The sequence below is a fragment of the Moschus berezovskii genome, chromosome 1 (assembly GCF_049115385.1).
Source record: "Moschus berezovskii isolate FMDL1 chromosome 1, NW_MosBer_1.0, whole genome shotgun sequence".
In the NCBI taxonomy this organism is placed as follows: Eukaryota; Metazoa; Chordata; class Mammalia; order Artiodactyla; family Moschidae; genus Moschus; species Moschus berezovskii.
The window spans coordinates 99915917-99934810 of NC_142460.1; the positions used below are offsets into that span (position 1 = coordinate 99915917).

An 18894-nucleotide genomic window follows, 5' to 3' on the forward strand; every position below is an offset into this window, starting at 1 on the left:
GTGGGGATGGTTTCAGAATGATTAAATAGCATTACATTTCTTGTGAAATTTATTTCTATTATTATTACATTAGCTTCACCTCAGATCATCAGGCATTAGATTCTGGAGGTTGGGGACCCCGGTCTAATAGAAATAAATACAGGGCAAGGAGTCAGTTCCCACTTTCTTGGTAATGATCCAAAATCACTGTGTAAACTTTGGTGTTTTTCTTTGCCCAAACTGTAGGATGGTGGTAGTAGAATTGCATGATTTTTAGGATCCCCTCCAGCTCTACATGCCTATTATCCAATAATTCTAATAATTAGAGCAAGTCTTCCCTCTCAGGGACATTCTGTTTCCTAGAGTAGCCTTGGCATTCAGAAAATTCAGGGTGAGTAGTAGTATCAATAACCAAATCAAGGACCAGTTGAAGCCACCTGAGGAAGAAAAGAATGTTCTGTTTGAAGGAAGGAAGCCAGAGATTCTGGAGAGACATGATGTGTGAAATGCAGGCTGCGGGTTTAATGAGTTTGAGGCGTGAAAACCCAAGCTTCAGGGCCGCATTCCCTGGCAGTGTTGAGCACAGCATGTTTCCATGCCCTCTGTGGCCGAGTTCTATTTTAGATGTACTCGAGCTTGAATCCTCCTAACACAGCTGTGACTGTCTGTTAACTTTTAGGCATGGTTTTCCATTCAAGCAAATGGCTCTTGGTTTTATATTGACAGACCTAGGAAAAAGCAGCTTGAGGAGAACGGACTTGGAAACTGTCAGAGAATTGATTGGTGGTGAAATAGGTGTATTTATTGAGACTGAGATGTAACCAGCTTAGCCCTATAGAGCAGGATAGAGAGAAGATTGGTTTATGAAGGTCTGAACCAAATGGAATGGGGAAATCTCATTGGACAGCCTCCCCATCTCACTAAGAAATGTTTAATTCAGTATTTGAGAGTCCCTTAAGACTTTTTAGCCATTAACGTTCCTTTCTAGCTAGGACACACCTCTTGAGGCCTTAACCCATGGAAAAAATGAGAGCACAGATGAGGCGTTTTACCATGCCCCCACCCTTCTCCCTTTTGGAATCTCTTCCAGGGCCCAAAGTGCCGAGCTGTCAAGTCCTGCCCTGAATGCTTTGGTTAAGTGGATGCCCAGCCCAACTGAGGAAGCTGTGTCAGGACTGGGTTAAGCCCTCCAGCTGCTGGGAAGAGCAGAAGTGTTCACCGTGGAAACAAGTACCTCGTCAATCTTATAGTGAATCACAGGATCACTGGGGATACACAGGAGACTAGAATCCCTGGAAAGACTGCACCTTTTCCCCGAAGAAGAGATAACTGCATTCTTGAAAACCAAGCTGCCTCTAAAATAGAGGAGATAGCCCAGGTTGCTTCTGCCTTCTAATTTAGGCCTAGAGCCTATGTGACCTGAGACTGTGAAGGCAAGGTGCCCGTTTATGTGGATTTTGCTATTGTAGCCAGCTCTATCGGAGAAGGCAATGGCAAGCCACTCCAGTACTCTTGCCTAGAAAATCCCATGGATGGAGGAGCCTGGTAGGCTGCAGTCCGTGGGGTCGCTAAGGGTCGGACACGACTGAGCGACTTCACTTTCACTTTTCACTTTCACACATTGGAGAAGGAAATGGCAACCCACTCCAGTGTTCTTGCCTGGAGAATCCCAGGGATGGGGGAGCCTGGTGGGCTTCCGTCTATGGGGTCACACAGAGTCGGACACGACTGAAGTGACTTAGCAGCAGCAGCAGCAGCAGCCAGCTCTATTGGATGCAACTCGATGTCAGAGGGAGAAGAGAACTCTGGGTGTTATCTATTCAAAACTCTAATTTTGTAAAGGAATATCTGAGGAGCCAGGGATGAATTATTTGTCCAAGGCCCATATAATGAATCAGTGGGAAAACCAGGACTAGAATCAAGATTTTACACTCCAAATTTATTACTCATTCCACAATCCTTGGGTCACAATGAATTTTATATGAAGCTAATAAAGGTTAAATTTCAAAGTACCTTCCCAATGGGTCCCTTTTGAGGCTTTGAGAGGGGCCCTAGAAATGTATTCCCATGTCAATTTTTCTTGCTTCTTTTCCCCCCTTAATTTTCAAAAATAAATTTTATTTAACTGAAATTGGTTAGGCGTGCTGTTCCTTTCCATTCTGTCTCCCCCTTCATCACTCTTCCCCTCAAGTTGGGTGTCACATTTGTGAGATATGGTTAAAAGGAAGTTGAAGTAGGTTAGCATTCATTTGGGGTTAAGTAGGTAGGAGGGATTCCCTGGTGGCTCAAATGGTAAAGAATCTGCCTGCAATGCAGGAAACCTGGGTTTGATCCCTGGATCAGGAAGATCCCCTGGAGAAGGCAATAGCAACCCACTCCAATATTCTTGCCTGGAGAATTCCATGGACAGAGGAGGAGTTTGGGTAAACTCTGGGAGTTGGTGAAAGGGAGGCCTGGTGTGCTGTAGTCCATGGCATTGCAAAAAGTCAGACATGACTGAGCAACTAACACAAAAATAGGTAGGATAAAATTACATGATTCCCAGTCAATTGATGAAGAGTTAAGTTGCTCTTTATCTTGACTTAGGACTGGCTTCCACTTACATAACCAACTAACATCAAGGTTCAAAGGAAAGGCAAAACCAAAGTTCAGCTCCTATGAAGATACGAATGGGTCCTCAAGTGTTTGGCACAGGAAACAAGAGGGCAGTGGAGAAGAATGGTGGTTAAAATATAGAAGCCACAGGGTAGTCTATAAAAATTCTCCCAAGTCTATCTCACATGGGGAATAAACCTGATAGACATTTTCCATCATCAACAATGAATTATAAAGTTGAATGAAACTTTTCAAAACTATTAATAATAATTTTATAAAAATACACTTCAATAAATTGAAGGAAAACTGAGGTATCTCTTCTCTTTATAGAAAATAGTTTTAAATATGTATTATCAAGGGAAAAGGTAGTCAAATATTATTCAGTCTTAATGAGTATGAATGAAGTATTGTATAGGTGTGTTAACTAACAAAGGTATTGTGCTTTTGGAAATTTCATGTTTATAATATTTTTAATTGATTTAGATGTATTCTGTCAATCAAAAATGTTCATTTTTGTACCTAATTTTGTGTTTATAATATTATGGTCTTTCTTTTTTTCTGAAAGGGAGCTCTTTTGTCAGGTCAGCTGCATAAAACCTGCCTCCATCACCTGACTGAGACACCTGTTTAATGAGTTTGCATTAATCACAGGATTGCCAAAAATGATAGGAAATATCCTAGGTGGATTTTGTGGATCAGGAACCCATAATTATTGTGAAATCATGCCAGCATAATGTTCATTGGAATTAAGAGGTATAGAATAGTGTTCAGAGTCATCTGCACTTTGTACATGAGCAGTTCCCAACTCCAATTCACTCGGTCAGTTTCATTGCCGGTAACAGGTTCAAGGCTTACACGGCTTCACTGTTACTCATCAGTGTTATATTTGTTTACACCTATCTCCCAAGTAACCAAACCACTTAATCTCATTTCCTCTCACAAGATTCAAATCGTCTTCCAAATATGCACATTTGTAAAATATATTTGTTCGTTTCAGTTCAGATCAGTCCCTCAGTCATGTCTGACTCTTTGCGACCCCATGGACTGCAGCACACCAGGCCTCCCTGTCTATCACCAACTTCCAGACTTTACACAAACTCCTGTCTATCAAGTCGGTGATGCCATCCAACCATCTCATCCTCTGTCATCCTCTTCTACTGCCTTCAATATTTCCAAGTATCAGGGTCTTTTAAAATGAGTCAGCACTTCACATCAGGTAGCCAAAGTATTGGCATTTCAGCTTCAACATCAGTCCTTCCAATGAACACCCAGGACTGATATCCTTTAGAATGGACTGGTTGGATCTCCTTGCAGTCCAAGGGACTCTCAAGCATCTTCTCCAAGACCACAGTTTAAAAGCATCAATTCTTCGGTGCTCAGCTTTCTTTATAGTCCAACTCTCACATCCACACATGACTACTGGAAAAACCACAGCCTTGACTAGACGGACCTTTGTTGACAAAGTAATGTCTCTGCTTTCTAATATGCTGTCTAGGTTGGTCATGACTTTCCTTCCAAGGAGTAACCGTCTTTTAATTTCATGGCTGCAGTCACCATCTGTAGTGATTTTGGAGGCCAAAAAAAAAATAAAGTCAGGCAATGTTTCTGCTGTTTCCTCATCTGTTTGCCATGAAGTGATGGGACCAGATGCCATGATCTTAGCTTTCTGAATGCTGAGCTTTAAGCCAACTTTTTCACTCTCCTCTTTCATCAAGAGACTCTTTTGTTCTTCATCACTTTCTGCCATAAGTGTGGTGTCATCTGCATACCTGAGGTTATTGATATTTCTCCTGGCAGTCTTAATTCCAGCTTGTGCTTCTTCCAGCCCAGTGTTTCTCATGAGGTACTCTGCATATAAGTTAAATAAACAGGGTGACAATATACAGCCTTGAAGTACTGCTTTTCCTATTTGGAACCAGTCTGTTGTTCCATGTCCAGTTCTAACTGTTGCTTCCTGACCTGCATACAAATTTCTCAAGAGGCAGGTCAGGTGGTCTGGTATTCCCATCTCTTTCAGAATTTTCCAGAGTTTATGGTGATCCACACAGTCAAAGGCTTTGGCATAATCAAATTAGCAGAAATATATGCTTTTCTGGAACTCTCTTGTTTTTTCAGTGATCCAGAGGATGTTGGCAATTAGATCTCTGGTTCCTCTGACTTTTCTAAAACCAGCTTGAACATCTGGAAGTTCGTGGTTCACATATTGCTGAAGCCTGGCTTGGAGAATTTTGAGCATTACTTTACTAGCATGTGAGATGAGTGTAATTGTGCAGTAGTTTGAGCATTGTTTGGCATTGCCTTTCTTTGGGATTGGAATGAAAACTGACCTTTTCCAGCCCTGGGGCCACTGCTGAGTTTTTCAAATTTGCTGGCATATTGCATGCAGCACTTTCACAGTGTTATCTTTTAGGATTTAAAATAGCTCAACTGGAATTCCATCCCCTCCACTGGCTTTTTTCATAGTGATGCTTCCTAAGGCCCACTTGACTTCACATTCCAGGATGTCTGGCTCTAGATGAGTGATCACACCATTGTGATTATCTGGGTCATGAAGATCTTTTTTGTACAATTCTTCTGTGTATTCTTGCCACCTCTTCTTAATATCTTCTGCTTCTGTTAGGTCCATACCATTTCTGTCCTTTATTGTGACCATCTTTGCATAGAATGGTCCCTTGGTATTTCTAATTTTCTATAAGAGATTGCTAGTCTTTCCCATTCTATTGTTTTCCTCTATTTCTTTGCATTGATCACTGAGGAAGGCTTTCATATCTCTCCTTGCTATTCTTTGGAACTCTGCATTCAGATAGGTGTATCTTTCCTTTTCTCTTTTGCATTTTGCTTCTCTTCTTTTCTCAGCTGTTTATAAGGCCTCCTCAGACAGCCATTTTGCCTCTTTGCCCTTCATTTTCTTAAGGATGGTCTTGATCCCTGCCTCCTATACAATATCATGAACCTCTATCCATTGGTCTTCAGGCACTCTATCAGATCTAATCCCTTGAATCTATTTCTCACTTCCAATGTATAATCATAAGGGATTTGATTTAGGTCATACCTGAAGGGTTTAGTGGTTTTCCCTACTTTCTTCAATTTAAGTCTGAATTTGGCAATAAGGCATTCATGATCTGAGCCACAGTCAGCTCCATTCTTGTTTTTGCTAACTGTATAGAGCTTCTCCATCTTGGCTGCAAAGAATATAATCAATCTGTTTTTGGTGTTAGCCATCTGGTGATGTCCATGTGTAGAGTCTTCTCTTGTGTTGTTGGAAGAGGGTGTTTTCTATGACCAGTCTTGGCAAAGCTCTATTAGCATTTGCTCTGCTTCTTTCTGGAGAAGGAAATGGCAACCCACTCCAGTGTTCTTGCCTGGAGAATCCCAGGGACAGGGGAGCCTGGTGGGCTGCCCTCTATGGGGTCGCACAGAGTCGGACACGACTGAAGCGATTGCAGCAGCTGTTTTTTTCTGTACTCCACGGCCAAATTTGCCAGTTACTCCAGGTGTTTCTTGATTTCCTACTTTTGCATTCCAGTCCCCTATAATGAAAAAATACATCTTTTTTACATGTTATTTCTAAAAGGTCTTGTAGGTCTTCATAGAACTGTTCAACTTCAGCTTCTTCAGCATAACTCGTGGGGCATAAACTTGGATTACCATGATATTGAATGGTTTGCCTTAGAAATGAACAGAGATTATTCTGTCATTTTTGAGATTGCATCCAAGTACTGCATTGCAGACTCTTTTGTTGACTATGATGGCTACTCCATTTCTTCTAAGGGATTCTTGCCCACAGTAGTAGATATTATGGTCATCTGAGTTAAACTCACCTGTTCCAATCCATTTTAGTTCGATGATTCCTAAAATGTCAATGTTCACTCTTGCCATCTCCTGTTTGACCACTCCAATTTGCCTTGATTCATGGACCTAACATTCCAGGATCCTATGCAATATTGCTCTTTACAGCATCGGATCTTGCTTCCATCACCAGTCACATCCACAACTGGGTGTTGTTTTTGGTTTGGCTCCATCTCTTCATTCTCTCTGGAGTTATTTCGCCACTGATCTCCAGTAGCATATTGGGCACCTACCGACCTGGGGAGTTCCTCATTCAGTGGCCTATCTTTCTGCCTTTTCATACTGTTCATGGGGTTCTCAAAGCAAGAATATTGAGGTAGTTTGCCATTCCTTTCTCCAGTGGACCACATTTTGTCAGAACTCCACCATGACCCGTCCGTCTTAGGTGGCCCTACATGACATGGCTTAGTTTCATTGAGATAGACAAGGCTGTTGTCTATGTGATTAGATTGTTTAGTTTTCTTTGATTGTGGTATCAGTCTATCTACCCTCTGATGCCCTCTCTCAGCACCTACCTATCTTACTCGGGTTTCTCTTACTTTGGATGTGGGGTACCTCTTCACGGCTGCTCCAGTAAAGTGCAATCTCTGCTCCTTACCGTAAACGTGGGGAATCTCCTCACGGCCACTGCTACTGATGGGATATATCTGGGGGACAGGTTATTCTACCCTATTTTACAGAAGGAGAGGACTCAGTGATGGGGTGAGTTATTAGCATTCAAATTACTTAATTCCATCTCTGATATGTCCACTACTAACAGTTGCTGTGAAGAGCAAATAAAATAATGCAATAATACCTATAAAATAGCCTCAGGCATACACTAGCACACGAGAGCTTCATAAATGTAAAAGATGGTTGAGTCTTTACCTATGTATAAGCATTTGCCAACTTGGATTCATGAAGGATTCAGATGTCTAGAGGTGTTTCTACAATTCCTTGAAAGAAATGTGGTCACAGTACACAAGCTTCAAATTTCTCTGCTCCAAAATCAACCACAGATTTTGAACCTAAAGAAAGAAACATAATCCATTACTCTTTTGCCAACTTCAGTGGTTAGGGAATTTTACTGAGAAAGATTTGCAAGGTAATATGTCATCAGAAAACCTAACTTGACTGTCATCTTCCCTCCTTCCCAGTTGCATGACCTTGGTAAAGTCATTCTACGTATTTCTATTTTGATTTCTTTATCTGCAAAACAAAGATATTAATAACTTACAAGCCTGTAAGAAATCAGAAGATTATATGGTAAATTTGGAGACATATAGACAATGAGTTATGATTTTTTCATCAGCCAAGTAAAAAGGAGAATTGAAGCAAAGCAGCAGATGATTCGGAGAAGGCAATGGCAAGCCACTCCAGTAGTATTGCCTAGAAAATCCCATGGATGGAGCAGCCTGGTAGGCTGTAGTCCGTGGGGTCGCTAGGGGTCAGACACGACTGAGCGACTTCACTTCACTTTTCACTTTCCTACATTGGAGAAGGAAATGGCAACCCACTCCAGTGTTCTTGCCTGGAGAATCCCAGGAACGTGGGAGCCTGGTGGGCTTCCGTCCATGGGGTCACACAGAGTCGGACACGACTGAAGTGACTTAGCAGCAGCAGCAGCAGATGATTTGGTTCACATTCTTCCTTCCACAAGCCCTGCCACTTCTTTCCTCAGAATTACTAAGTGCAGACAAGTGTAACACACTTAATATGATTCCAGGACAGAAATGTTTATAACCTGGATAAGTTGGAAGTAAATTAAAGCTGAAACTCCAATACTTTGGCCACCTCATGCGATGAGTTGACTCACTGGAAAAGACTCTGATGCTGGGAGGGATTGGGGGCGGGAGGAGAAGGGGACGACAGAGAATGAGATGGCTGGATGGCATCACCGACTCGATGGACATGAGTATGAGTGAACTCCGGGAGTTGGTGATGGACAGGGAGGCCTGGCGTGCTGTGATTCATGGGGTCACAAAGAGTCGGACACGACTAAGGGACTGAACTGAACTGAAATTAATATTTGACAAAAGGTGAAAAATAGGGCTTGCTGTAGAAATCTAGTGAAAACTTATTATGTATGTAATATGTGTTATCGATAGAAAAGTGAAAATAAGTAGGGAGGAAAGAGATGTGTGAAGGATAGTGTATGTGAAGGATAGCGTATGTGAGCTATGTTGAGTCTTTTTCTAGAAGGAAGTCAATAGATATCAACAAATAAATATAGAGAAATAGAAACATATTTTTCAAAGTTATGATGATTGCTATCAACAGAACCAGAAAGACTCTTTTTTTTTTGAGTTTTTATTTATTTTATTTTTTTAATTTATTTATTTTAATTGGAGGCTAATTACTTTACATTATTGTATTGGTTTTGCCATACATTGACATGAATCTGCCCTGGGTGTACATATGTTCCCCATCTTGAACCCCCCTCCCACCTCTTTCCCCATCCCATCCCTCTGGTTCATCCCAGAAAGACTCTTAAAAGAACTTACCACTAACTTTCAACCACTAAGTTGAAAGAGATGAGTTGGAAGCTTTTGGTTTCCAACACATCTCTTTTGTACTGTTGGATTTCATTTACCATTTATTTGATAAAATATGGGAGGAAAAGTATTCAAAAAGGCATGTATTCTTTTTTATCTTTGGTGACATCAATATAAGTTAAAATGTCTAATATTGTTATTACTATGTTTTTCATTTTCAGCATTATTTGTCTTTATTCCTATGCCTGCATTATGCAACAGGATAGCCACCAGACACATGGGGCTGTATGAAATTAAATTCATTAAAATAAAATAAAAATTCATTTCCTAAGCCCCACGTGCTATATTCCATGACAAAAGCCTACATTGTTGGACAGAATAGAGTTATGGGATTTTCCATTATTACAGAAATTTCTATATTCTCACACTCTAAGCAATTTCATCCACACAAGGTTTCAACTACCACTCATACTGGGATGACAGCCTGATCTTTATCTCTAGCCAAAGATCTTGTCTCGTGAGCAACGTGCCTTCACAAGTACCTGTTGACTGGACAGAAAAACTGTCTATGTCCCATGGCTCTTCATACTCAATTTATCCAAATCTGAACGTGCTGTATTTCCCAAGGAAGTCATTTTTACTTTGTACATTCCCCATCTCTCCTGGGAAAGTCTGAAAAATTACTAGAATCAGTTGGCTGGTCTCTACTGTTTGCAACTCACTCTCCCTGAAGTTGATGGTAGACTGGGAGAGGTTCAGTTCATCTCTTCTTCCTGACACACTTCTTCTGGCCAGAGTATCTACTAGGTCATCATGTTCTGCTGATTATAGGTGTGGCCTGCACGTCTGCTAACCAAGCTCCATTCTACAACTCAAACTCCTGACTGGTGCTCTGGGCATCACTCAGTCTTCCTTATGATTTTTTTTTAATCCCAGTAAAATGCTATTCCTCAATTTCTGTAACTATGACACATTCTGAATGTTGCTGTGTGCTTTCGATGTAACCACAACAAAGTCTGGGGAATAAAAAGACTTTTGGTAAAATTAAAATACTTTTTCTTTCTAAAGTCAGGGAGAAGGCCTAAGTTGGTCTGTTGCTCTGTAAAACCAGTCTACAAAAAGGCAGTGGTTCCCTGTAAGCTTAACAAGTGCTACTGCATGGATTGAGACCAAAATGCCTATGGGATCAGCCTCACAAAACACATTTACCAGTTACTGAGTATAAGTAAAGGTGTATGATAGAGAAGAAATGTGGATAACTTCAAGGAGTTTACAGTCGGGATGGGGGAATATTTCAACAGTTATCTTAAATCTAAGTCAGGTTGAAGATTTGGTAAAACGACCATCTCAACATCTGATCCAATGTTCTAGTAGGCATCTTTTGTTTTTTTTTACTGCAGAGGTTAGAAAGTTGAACATTACAACTCTTAGCTCCCTTAAATTCTGGATAAGATTAAATTCTAATTTAATCCAGGTCACCTACTGATAAGAACAGAATCTTGGCCAAGTTTCTTAGCCTCTTGGCATTTTACTTTCCTCATTTCAAAATAGAGGTTGTGACGTTAGAATTATATTGAGAGAATTATTTAAGGATTCATTGATACAATGAACGCAAATACCTTAGCATACTGACTGGTTCCATAGACACAATAAATTCTTACAATTAATATTAAGTGGAAGACATGGAATGTCCCTTCCCAGGTCCTGTTTCAGAGTAAGTAAGGAGGAAAGGAGACAAAAAGTGTCACATTCGGTTTGCTGATACAGATCTAGCATATGTAATAAGGCTCTGAAGCCAGCAGTTCCAGCAAAAGCTTGTGATCATCGAATTGTAGCTAAGGTGGTGTGATCCTGGTACCTACTATTGTGAGAGCCACTATCTGATGGCCTAGTTTCTTGTGTATGGCAGAGATAATTCATCCTCGGGTGGGTCAATTTTGCAGTGTTGTTCTGAGAATAACTTCCACAGTCCCAGCCTGGGGATTGGGCCTCCAGCCTTTGTAACAACATCAACGTCATAAATTCTTAATTCCTTATATTAAAACACTTTGTGTTTAAAATGGTGAAATGGTTTATATTACATAAAAATGAACCCAACCTGATATGTGCAAAATGGAAGAAGGCATGACTCCTTCCACTGTAGCAGGAAGCTGTAGTGGCTTTGTGAGGTATGAGTGACAGGACTGGACCACATCCACACTCCAGATCCGTTTCCTCAGTTATAAAATTGAAAGTTGTCTTGAAGCAGAACATGGAAATGGAATTCCATTTATTCTGCTCACCAGGAGGAAATTTCTTCACCATTGTCTTTTAGGACCACTGAGAGGTAGAGGCCACAATTGCCCTCTTCCAGATGATGTAGCAAATCATGCAGGGCCATCTTAAATCAGACTCATTTTTTCTTCCCTCTTGATTGTGGGGAATTCTCCTTGAAGCCACAGGTGTGGGTTGAGAGAGAAGAAAATGGAGTAGAAACAGGTACCATAGTTCTCTGAGCCACTTACTTATACAAATGCTTGGCTCTCTAAACCTACTTAAGCCTTGTCGGGTATACATCACCTTCAATTGATAACAGAGTGCTGTAGTGCTTGCCTGAATTTAAGACTTGGTGAGTCAGACCACACCCAGCTTATTATGTGCAGCTTAGGCTGCATTGCAACTTGGTGGTGTATGGTCAAGTGCTCGGTCTCTATTAGGGCCCAGTGGCAATCTGAAAGGAAAACTGCTATCTAAAAGAATGGGTCATCTTTGCTTAACATCCTAAGGTCTGTCCAGGGATCCATCTGGAGGGGCTGACCAAAGATTCTGTGCAGCATCTCTACCTGCACAGATACTTTAAGAACCATTGGAACTACTGGGGAAGTAGCCCAAGAGACAAAGTAGCTTTCACAGCAGGCTGGACCAATTGCAGATATCTTTTCTTTTCTGTCCCCTACTCAAAAATGGCAACTTTTTGGATCACTTGGTGAAGAAGTTCAAATCGCAGACTCAAATGAGGTAAATGTTGCCTGCAAAATCTGAAGAAAGATTTGAAGAAAGCAGGGAAAATCACTAGGCCATTCAAGTAAGATCTAAATCCCTTTACAATTATAGTGGAAGTGGCAAATAGATTCAAGGGATTAGATCTAAAGACAACACGCCTGAAAAACTATGGACAGAGGCTCATAACATTGTACAGGAGCTGGTGATCAAAACCATCCCCAAGAAAAAGAAATGCAAAAAGGCAAAATAGTTGTCTGAGGAGGTCTTATAAATAGCCGAGAAAAGAAGTGAAAGGCAAAGGAGAAAAGGAAAGATATACCCATCTGAATGCAGAGTTCCAAAGAATAGCAAGGGAAGAGAGGAAAGCTTTCCTAAGTGAACAATGCAAACAAATAGAAGAAAACAATAGAATGGGAAAGACTAGAGATCTCTTCAAGAAAATGAGAGATACCAAGTGAACATTTCATGCAAATATCGGCACAATAAAGAATAGAAACACTATGGACCTAACAGAAGCAGAAGATATTAAGAAGAGGTGGCAAGAATACACAGAAGAACCATACAAGAAAGATCTTAATGACCCAGATAATCATGATGGTATGATCACTCATCTAGAGTCAGACATCCTGGAATGCGAAATCAAATGGGCTTTAGGAAGCATCACTACGAACAAATCTAGTGGAGGCGATGGATTACCAGCTGAGCTATTTCAAATCCTAAAAGATGAGGCTGTGAAAGTGCTGCACTCAATATGCCAGCAAATTTGGAAAACTCAGCAGTGGCCACAGGACTGGAAAAGATCAGTTTTCATTCCAGTCCCAAAGAAGGGCAATGCCGAAGAATGTTCAAACTGCTGCACAATTACAATCATTTCAAATGCTAGCAAAGTAATATTCAAAATTCCCCAAGCTATGCTTCAAGAATGTGAACTGGGAAATCCCAGATATTCAAGCTGGATTTAGAAAGGGCAGAGGAACAAGAGATAAAGTTGCCAGCATCCGTTGGATCATAGAAAAAGCAAGAGAATTTCAGAGAAACATCTACTTCTGCTTCATTGACTATGCCAAAGTCTTTGATTGTGTGGATAACAATAAACTGTAGAAAATTCTTAAAGTGATGTGAAAACTAGACCACCCTACCTGCCTCCTGCAAAACCTGTATGCACTCAGAAGCAACAGTTAGAACTGGACATGGAACTACAGACTGGTTCCAAAAAGGAAAAGGAGTATGTCGAGGCTGTTTACTGTCACCCCACTTATTTAACTTGCATGCAGAGTACATCATGTGAAATGCTGGGTTGGGCAAAGCACAAGTGGGAATCAAGATTGCTGGGAGAAATATCAATAACCTCAGATATGCAGATGACACCACCCTTATGGCAGAAAGCAAAGAGGCACTAAAGAACCTCTTGATGAAGGTGAGAGGAAAGTGAAAAACTTGGCTTAAAACTCAATATTCAAAAAACTAAGATTGTGGCATCTGGTCCCATCACTTCATGGGAAACAGATGGGGAAACAGTGAGAGATTTTATTTTCTTGGGCTCCAAAATCACTGTAGATGGTGACTGCAGCCATGAAATTAAAAGACACCTGCTCCTTGGAAGAAAAGCTATGACAAACCTAGACAGTGTATTAAAAAGCAGAGACATTACTTTGCCAACAAAGGTCCATCTAGTCAAGGCTATGGTTTTTCCCATGGTCATGTATGGATGTGAGAGTTGGACTACAAAGAAAGCTGAGTGCTGAAGAATTGATGCTTTTGAACTGTGGTGTTGGAAAAGACTCTTGAGAGTCCCTTGGACTGCAAGGAGATCAAAGCAGTCAATCCTAAAGGAAATTAATCCTGAATATTCATTGGAAGGACTGATGTTGAAACTGAAACTCCAGTACTTTGGCCACCTGATGTGAAGAGCCGACTCACTGGAAAAGACCCTGATGCTGGGAAAGATTGAAAGCAGGGGATGACAGAGGATGAGATGGCTGGATGGCATCACTAACTCAGTGGACATGAGCTTGGGCAATCTCTGGGAGATGGTGAAGCACAGGGAAGCCTGGAATGCTGCAGTTCATTGGGTTGCAAAGAGTTAGACATGACTGAGCGATTTTTATTGATTAATAAGGGAGCAGAAATTTGCCATCTGCTTTTAGGAAGTGTATCTTGACATGTTTGAGACCACTGATACCATAGAAATATCACCAGTATGACTTTTGGTGATATATGACTTAGAATTTGTAGAGATATTTCCATATATGTATCACATAAGTCTTGGGATAGTTGCTACTTCCTGTTCACCTGGTTGTATCAACACATGATATCATCAGAAAAACATACCAATGTGATATCTTGTAGAACAGAAAGGTGATCAAGTTTCCTGGTTACTAGAATATGACAAAGGTTTAGAAGGCTGATGTGCATTGCTGAATATATTGCTTGTCCTAAGACCTGAGAGTAAACTGCTCCTGATGAATTTTCATATCAAAGAGAAAAAAAATTCCAGATCCACAACAGCATACCATGTTCCAGGACATTTATTGTTTCATTCAAGCAAAAAACAGCAACAAAAACCATAAAAATCACGTGGATCAACAATTGTAGTCAGAGTCAGCACCTGATTAAATGTACAATAATCCATTCTCATTCTGCATTATTTTTAGACTTATAACGAAATTCAGCTTCTAGCAAATAAGTTAAAAAGTGTTATTCATGAGAAGATGCAACATGCCCTAATTTTGCCAATTTATACCAACAGAAAGCTGGAGAACATGTATGAGGCCTGATTTGAAACCTATTAGATCTAAAAGGCAGCAATATAATTGAGAGTAAACTAAATGTGTTTATTAGAGCGCTCCAAAATAAGATTCTGAATGTTTTTGAGTCACTAAAAATGTCTCCAATAGGGGAGAACCCAGAGAGCAAAGCAGACACGGTACCTGAAGTAGAGGGATCATGTTGTAAAGGTGGGGCCAAGGATAAACAGGCAATTTCCTGCCACCTGCTTAGGGAGACCCTCACTTGAGGCTGCATCCAGCAGGACCAGCAGGGACACTGGTGGCTACTGGAGTGTGAGAACCCAGACCAGTACTGCCCCTCATACAACAAGAGCCTGCAGTCCCCCAGCTGGGTACTCTTGTCTCAGCTGCACTTGGAGAAGAGTGCAGATTCATCTGGGTGTATCATTGCTCCCGTGCAAGGGGGCTTTTACTGATTTGATTTAAAGAAGCCGATTCTTCCAAGCTACAATTCAACACCACCAGCTGAAGACACCATAATGGAGAAACTGTCCTTCAAGATGCTTCTGGGAAAAGAAATATGCTCTGTTGCTTTAGCAGATGGATTCTACAAGTGGCAGCAATGTCAGGGAACACCCAGAGGCAGCCCTACTTCTTTTTATTCCCCCAAATCAAAACAGAAAAGTCAGAGAGTGCGTGCTGCGGACAGCCCTGAGGACGAGGAGGAAGTCTGGGACAACTGGAGGCCACTAAAAATGGCCAGGATCTTTGGCTGCTGGGAGCCCCCAGAGGGAAGAGACAGCCTGTGTTCCAAAATCATTATCACAGGAGATTTCTTCAAAGGCTTCGATGACATCCCCTAACACAATGCTTGCCACATTAGATGGACAGGAGGCAGTCTCTAAGTGACTGGACTTTGGTAAGAATTTGGGTTCTTTGATAAGCTCATGAAGTTGTGAAGTTAACTCACACTCCAGAGAACACTACCATCCGCCATGGTGAATAACTCCTGAAAGAACACTCCTGAGTGTCTGCTTCCTGTCGATTTACTGCTCAAAAAGGAGCTCAAGGCAAGTGACAGCAGCCAGAAGATGCTACAGTGGCTGGCCACAAAGTCACCCAAGAAGGAAGACCCCCAAACAACCCAAAAGGCAGAGTCAGATGTGCCCCAGGTGTCCAGGCAGTTCCTGCAAAAAAGTCTATTCCCCTCCAAGGGAGGCAGAGCAGGGCTTCTGGAGTGATGGCTGAAGTGGGAGGAGGAGGAGCCTTTTGGCAAGCAGCCTCACACCAGGTAGCAGAGCACTTCCAGAGACCAAGGCCACAGTGTGCAGCGCGGAATACCATCGTGATAACAGGTTCCAGCATTGTGTGTGTGAGTGGGGGCAGGGGGATGTTGCTTGGGAAACAAAGTGTTAGTTAACACTTCTTGCTTATCCAGGGAGGGGCTGTCCTGGTTGGGACCAAGAATCCCTAGTGGGGTGGGTGGGCAGCCAGGAAGAGGAAGGGCACCACCATCAATTCATGGTGGGAGGGAAGGGAACTCTTGTGCCCACAGCCCTCTCCTGGTTGGACCGGTGGACTTCCCTCAGAGCCTGACCCCACTGACCTCAGCCTGACCTGACCTGACCTGCTGCTGCTAGCAGAAGCTATTTTCTGCTCAGCCTTTGGATTCTTTTAGTCTTTTGGAATTAAGTTCTTAAAACATATTTTTTCCTTGAATAAATTATACTTGATAAACTGTCTACATTTCAGAAAATGCTGCTGGTGGAAGGAATTCCAGATCTCACAGTTTTCTTCTGGCCTGTCACACCTAGGGAGTGATTTTGCCATAAATGTGAGGTACTGGCGTTTTCTGTGGATAAAACTGTATTTTTGGAAACAATAAAAAGGCTTGGTTGGGGGGAGGGGAATGGTTCCAATTTGCTTGGTTAATTGACTAAAAGATGGACCTAAGGGAAGTATATACTGAATGAAGTTGAAATGCAGGAGGAAGGCACCCCAAAGCTGAGAGACTGTGATGCTCATGTGAATTTATGTAAGAGCTTCTCAGCTATATTCTGACTACATCCCCTCAGAAGGTTCAAAGACATGTCCTTCACCAAGGCCAAGAGAAACACATTTGTGAGGGAAACCACAATATTCTCTTTTTTTTTAAGTTTTTTTATTTTTTAATGTGGACCATTTTTAAAGGATTGAATTGGTTGCAATATTGCTTCCATTTTAAGTTTTGGTTTTAGCTCCAAGGCATTTGGGATCCTATCTTCCCGAACAGGGATTGAACCCACATCTCCTGCATTGGAAGATAAAGGTGAAGTCTTACTCACTGCACTGCCAGGAAGTCCCAGAAACCCAACATTCTTAAACAGCTTCATTAAGGCTATTCTCTATAGGCTAAAAACTACAGTGGGACCAATTGCCATTAAGTTGGGCAATCTGCATTGAGGGAGAATAATAGTATCACAATGAAACAGACCAGGGCCTTATGGCCTACTCCCCCTCGTCCTCTAGCTGCCTTTTGTCTATAGAAAAATTTTAGCCAAAAAGATTAAGTTTAATCAAAGAAGTGAGAAAAAGCAGAAGCAAAGGGAAAAAAGTCAAACAGGACAAAATAATAATAGTTTAGTCATAAAGCAAAGTCAAAGCTGATCGCTGAAGAATTGATGCTTTTGAACTGTGGAGCTGGAGAAGACACTTGAGAGTCCCTTGGACTGCAAGGAGATCCAACCAGTCCATTCTAAAGGAGATCAGTCCTGGGTGTTCATTGGAAGGACTGATGCTAAAGCTGAAACTCTAATACTTTGGCCACCTCATGCGACGAGTTGACTCACTGGAAAAGACTCTGATGCTGGGAGGGATTGGGGGCGGGAGGAGATGGGGACAACAGAGAATGAGGTGGCTGGATGGCATTACCGACTCTATGGACATGAGTTTGAGTGAACTCTGGGAGTTGGTGATGGACAAGGAGGCCTGGTGTGCTGTGATTCATGGGGTCACAAAGAGTCGGACACGCCTGAGCAACTGAACTGAACTGAAGGACTATAGATAATTCTGAACCATATCCTATGAGCTGTCTTATAGATACTGAAACCCCAAACAAGTGGGAGAAGTTCACTACATCATGCCCAGACTGTAGCCATGACATAAGCTGCCACAATTCTGAGAAATGGCCTCAAAGAAATAGGAACAAACCAACCCTGAAACTGAAAAGTAATTATACTTTCAACAGTCAAGATGATGCTAATTAGACCACCTCATGACCAATTTTGAGATGACTGTCAGAGCTATCTGTACTAGCCTCTCTCTGCCTATACATCCTTGAATCTCTCCTTTAAAGGTCTTGCCCACTGATTGACAGTGGGGGGAGTTGGTATTTGGACATGAGTCCACCCACCACAGCCCTTTGCCATTGCTAGTCTCCAAACTAAAGCAAACTTCCCTTTTCACAAACCTTGCCTCTTTATTGACTTTAGAGCAGTGAGCAGCTGGACCCCACTTCTGACAGCAATGTGTTGGTAAATGCTGATTCAGGTCAGACTTCTGTTTACTCTTGCTTGTACAGACCAAATAAAATTTGACTGGACTGCCCATCTTTTTTTGCTTTAAGGACAAACTCATCAGCTAACCAGTGCCAAAGATCTCTATGGATCAAACCATTCTGATGTGGCTTTGACTCAGCTTCCCATCATGGTAGCCATTCCCACTTTATCCTCTAGACTGAAGACAGGAAAAAAATATCTCTCTTAAAAATGATGTTTTCTGCCAGGTACTACAGAAAAAATTAGTTTGATACTAATTCAGGATAAAATGCTAAACAAGTACTATAGAAAAAAATGAACAAACAAACTTAAAAGTCAAAAGAGAAAAGCAGTGATTTCTAGGAGCTAATCTAGGTTTATTACTAGTAATCCATATGAAAGTGCCTCATTTGTCCCTTAAATGAGAAAATAGTTGATCAAAAACTTCATGTGAATAAATAGTATAATAAAGAATACCTGGATTTCATTAATAAACAGTACATTGGCAAATGGAGAACAATCACTTTATAACTTTTATTGGTCAAACTATATTTGAACTGCCATGTCAGTGTTGAATATAATATTTTATTTGCTTACTATTTTTATTTTTTATATTTATTACTTATTTACTTGGCGGCATTATCTCTTAGCTACAGCACACGGGATCTTTGTTTTATTTTTTATTGGAGGATAATTGCTTTACAATGTTGTGTTGGCTTCTGCCATATATCAACATGAATCTGCCCTAGGTATACATATGTCTGCTCCCTC

General features: G+C 41.3%; 1 pseudogene; it reads left to right on the top strand.

Annotated features, from left to right (window-relative positions):
* The first annotated feature begins 14404 nt into the window (after positions 1-14404).
* LOC129544515 (abasic site processing protein HMCES pseudogene) lies at positions 14405-15911 on the top strand (annotated as a pseudogene).
* Positions 15912-18894: the final 2983 nt, after the last annotated feature.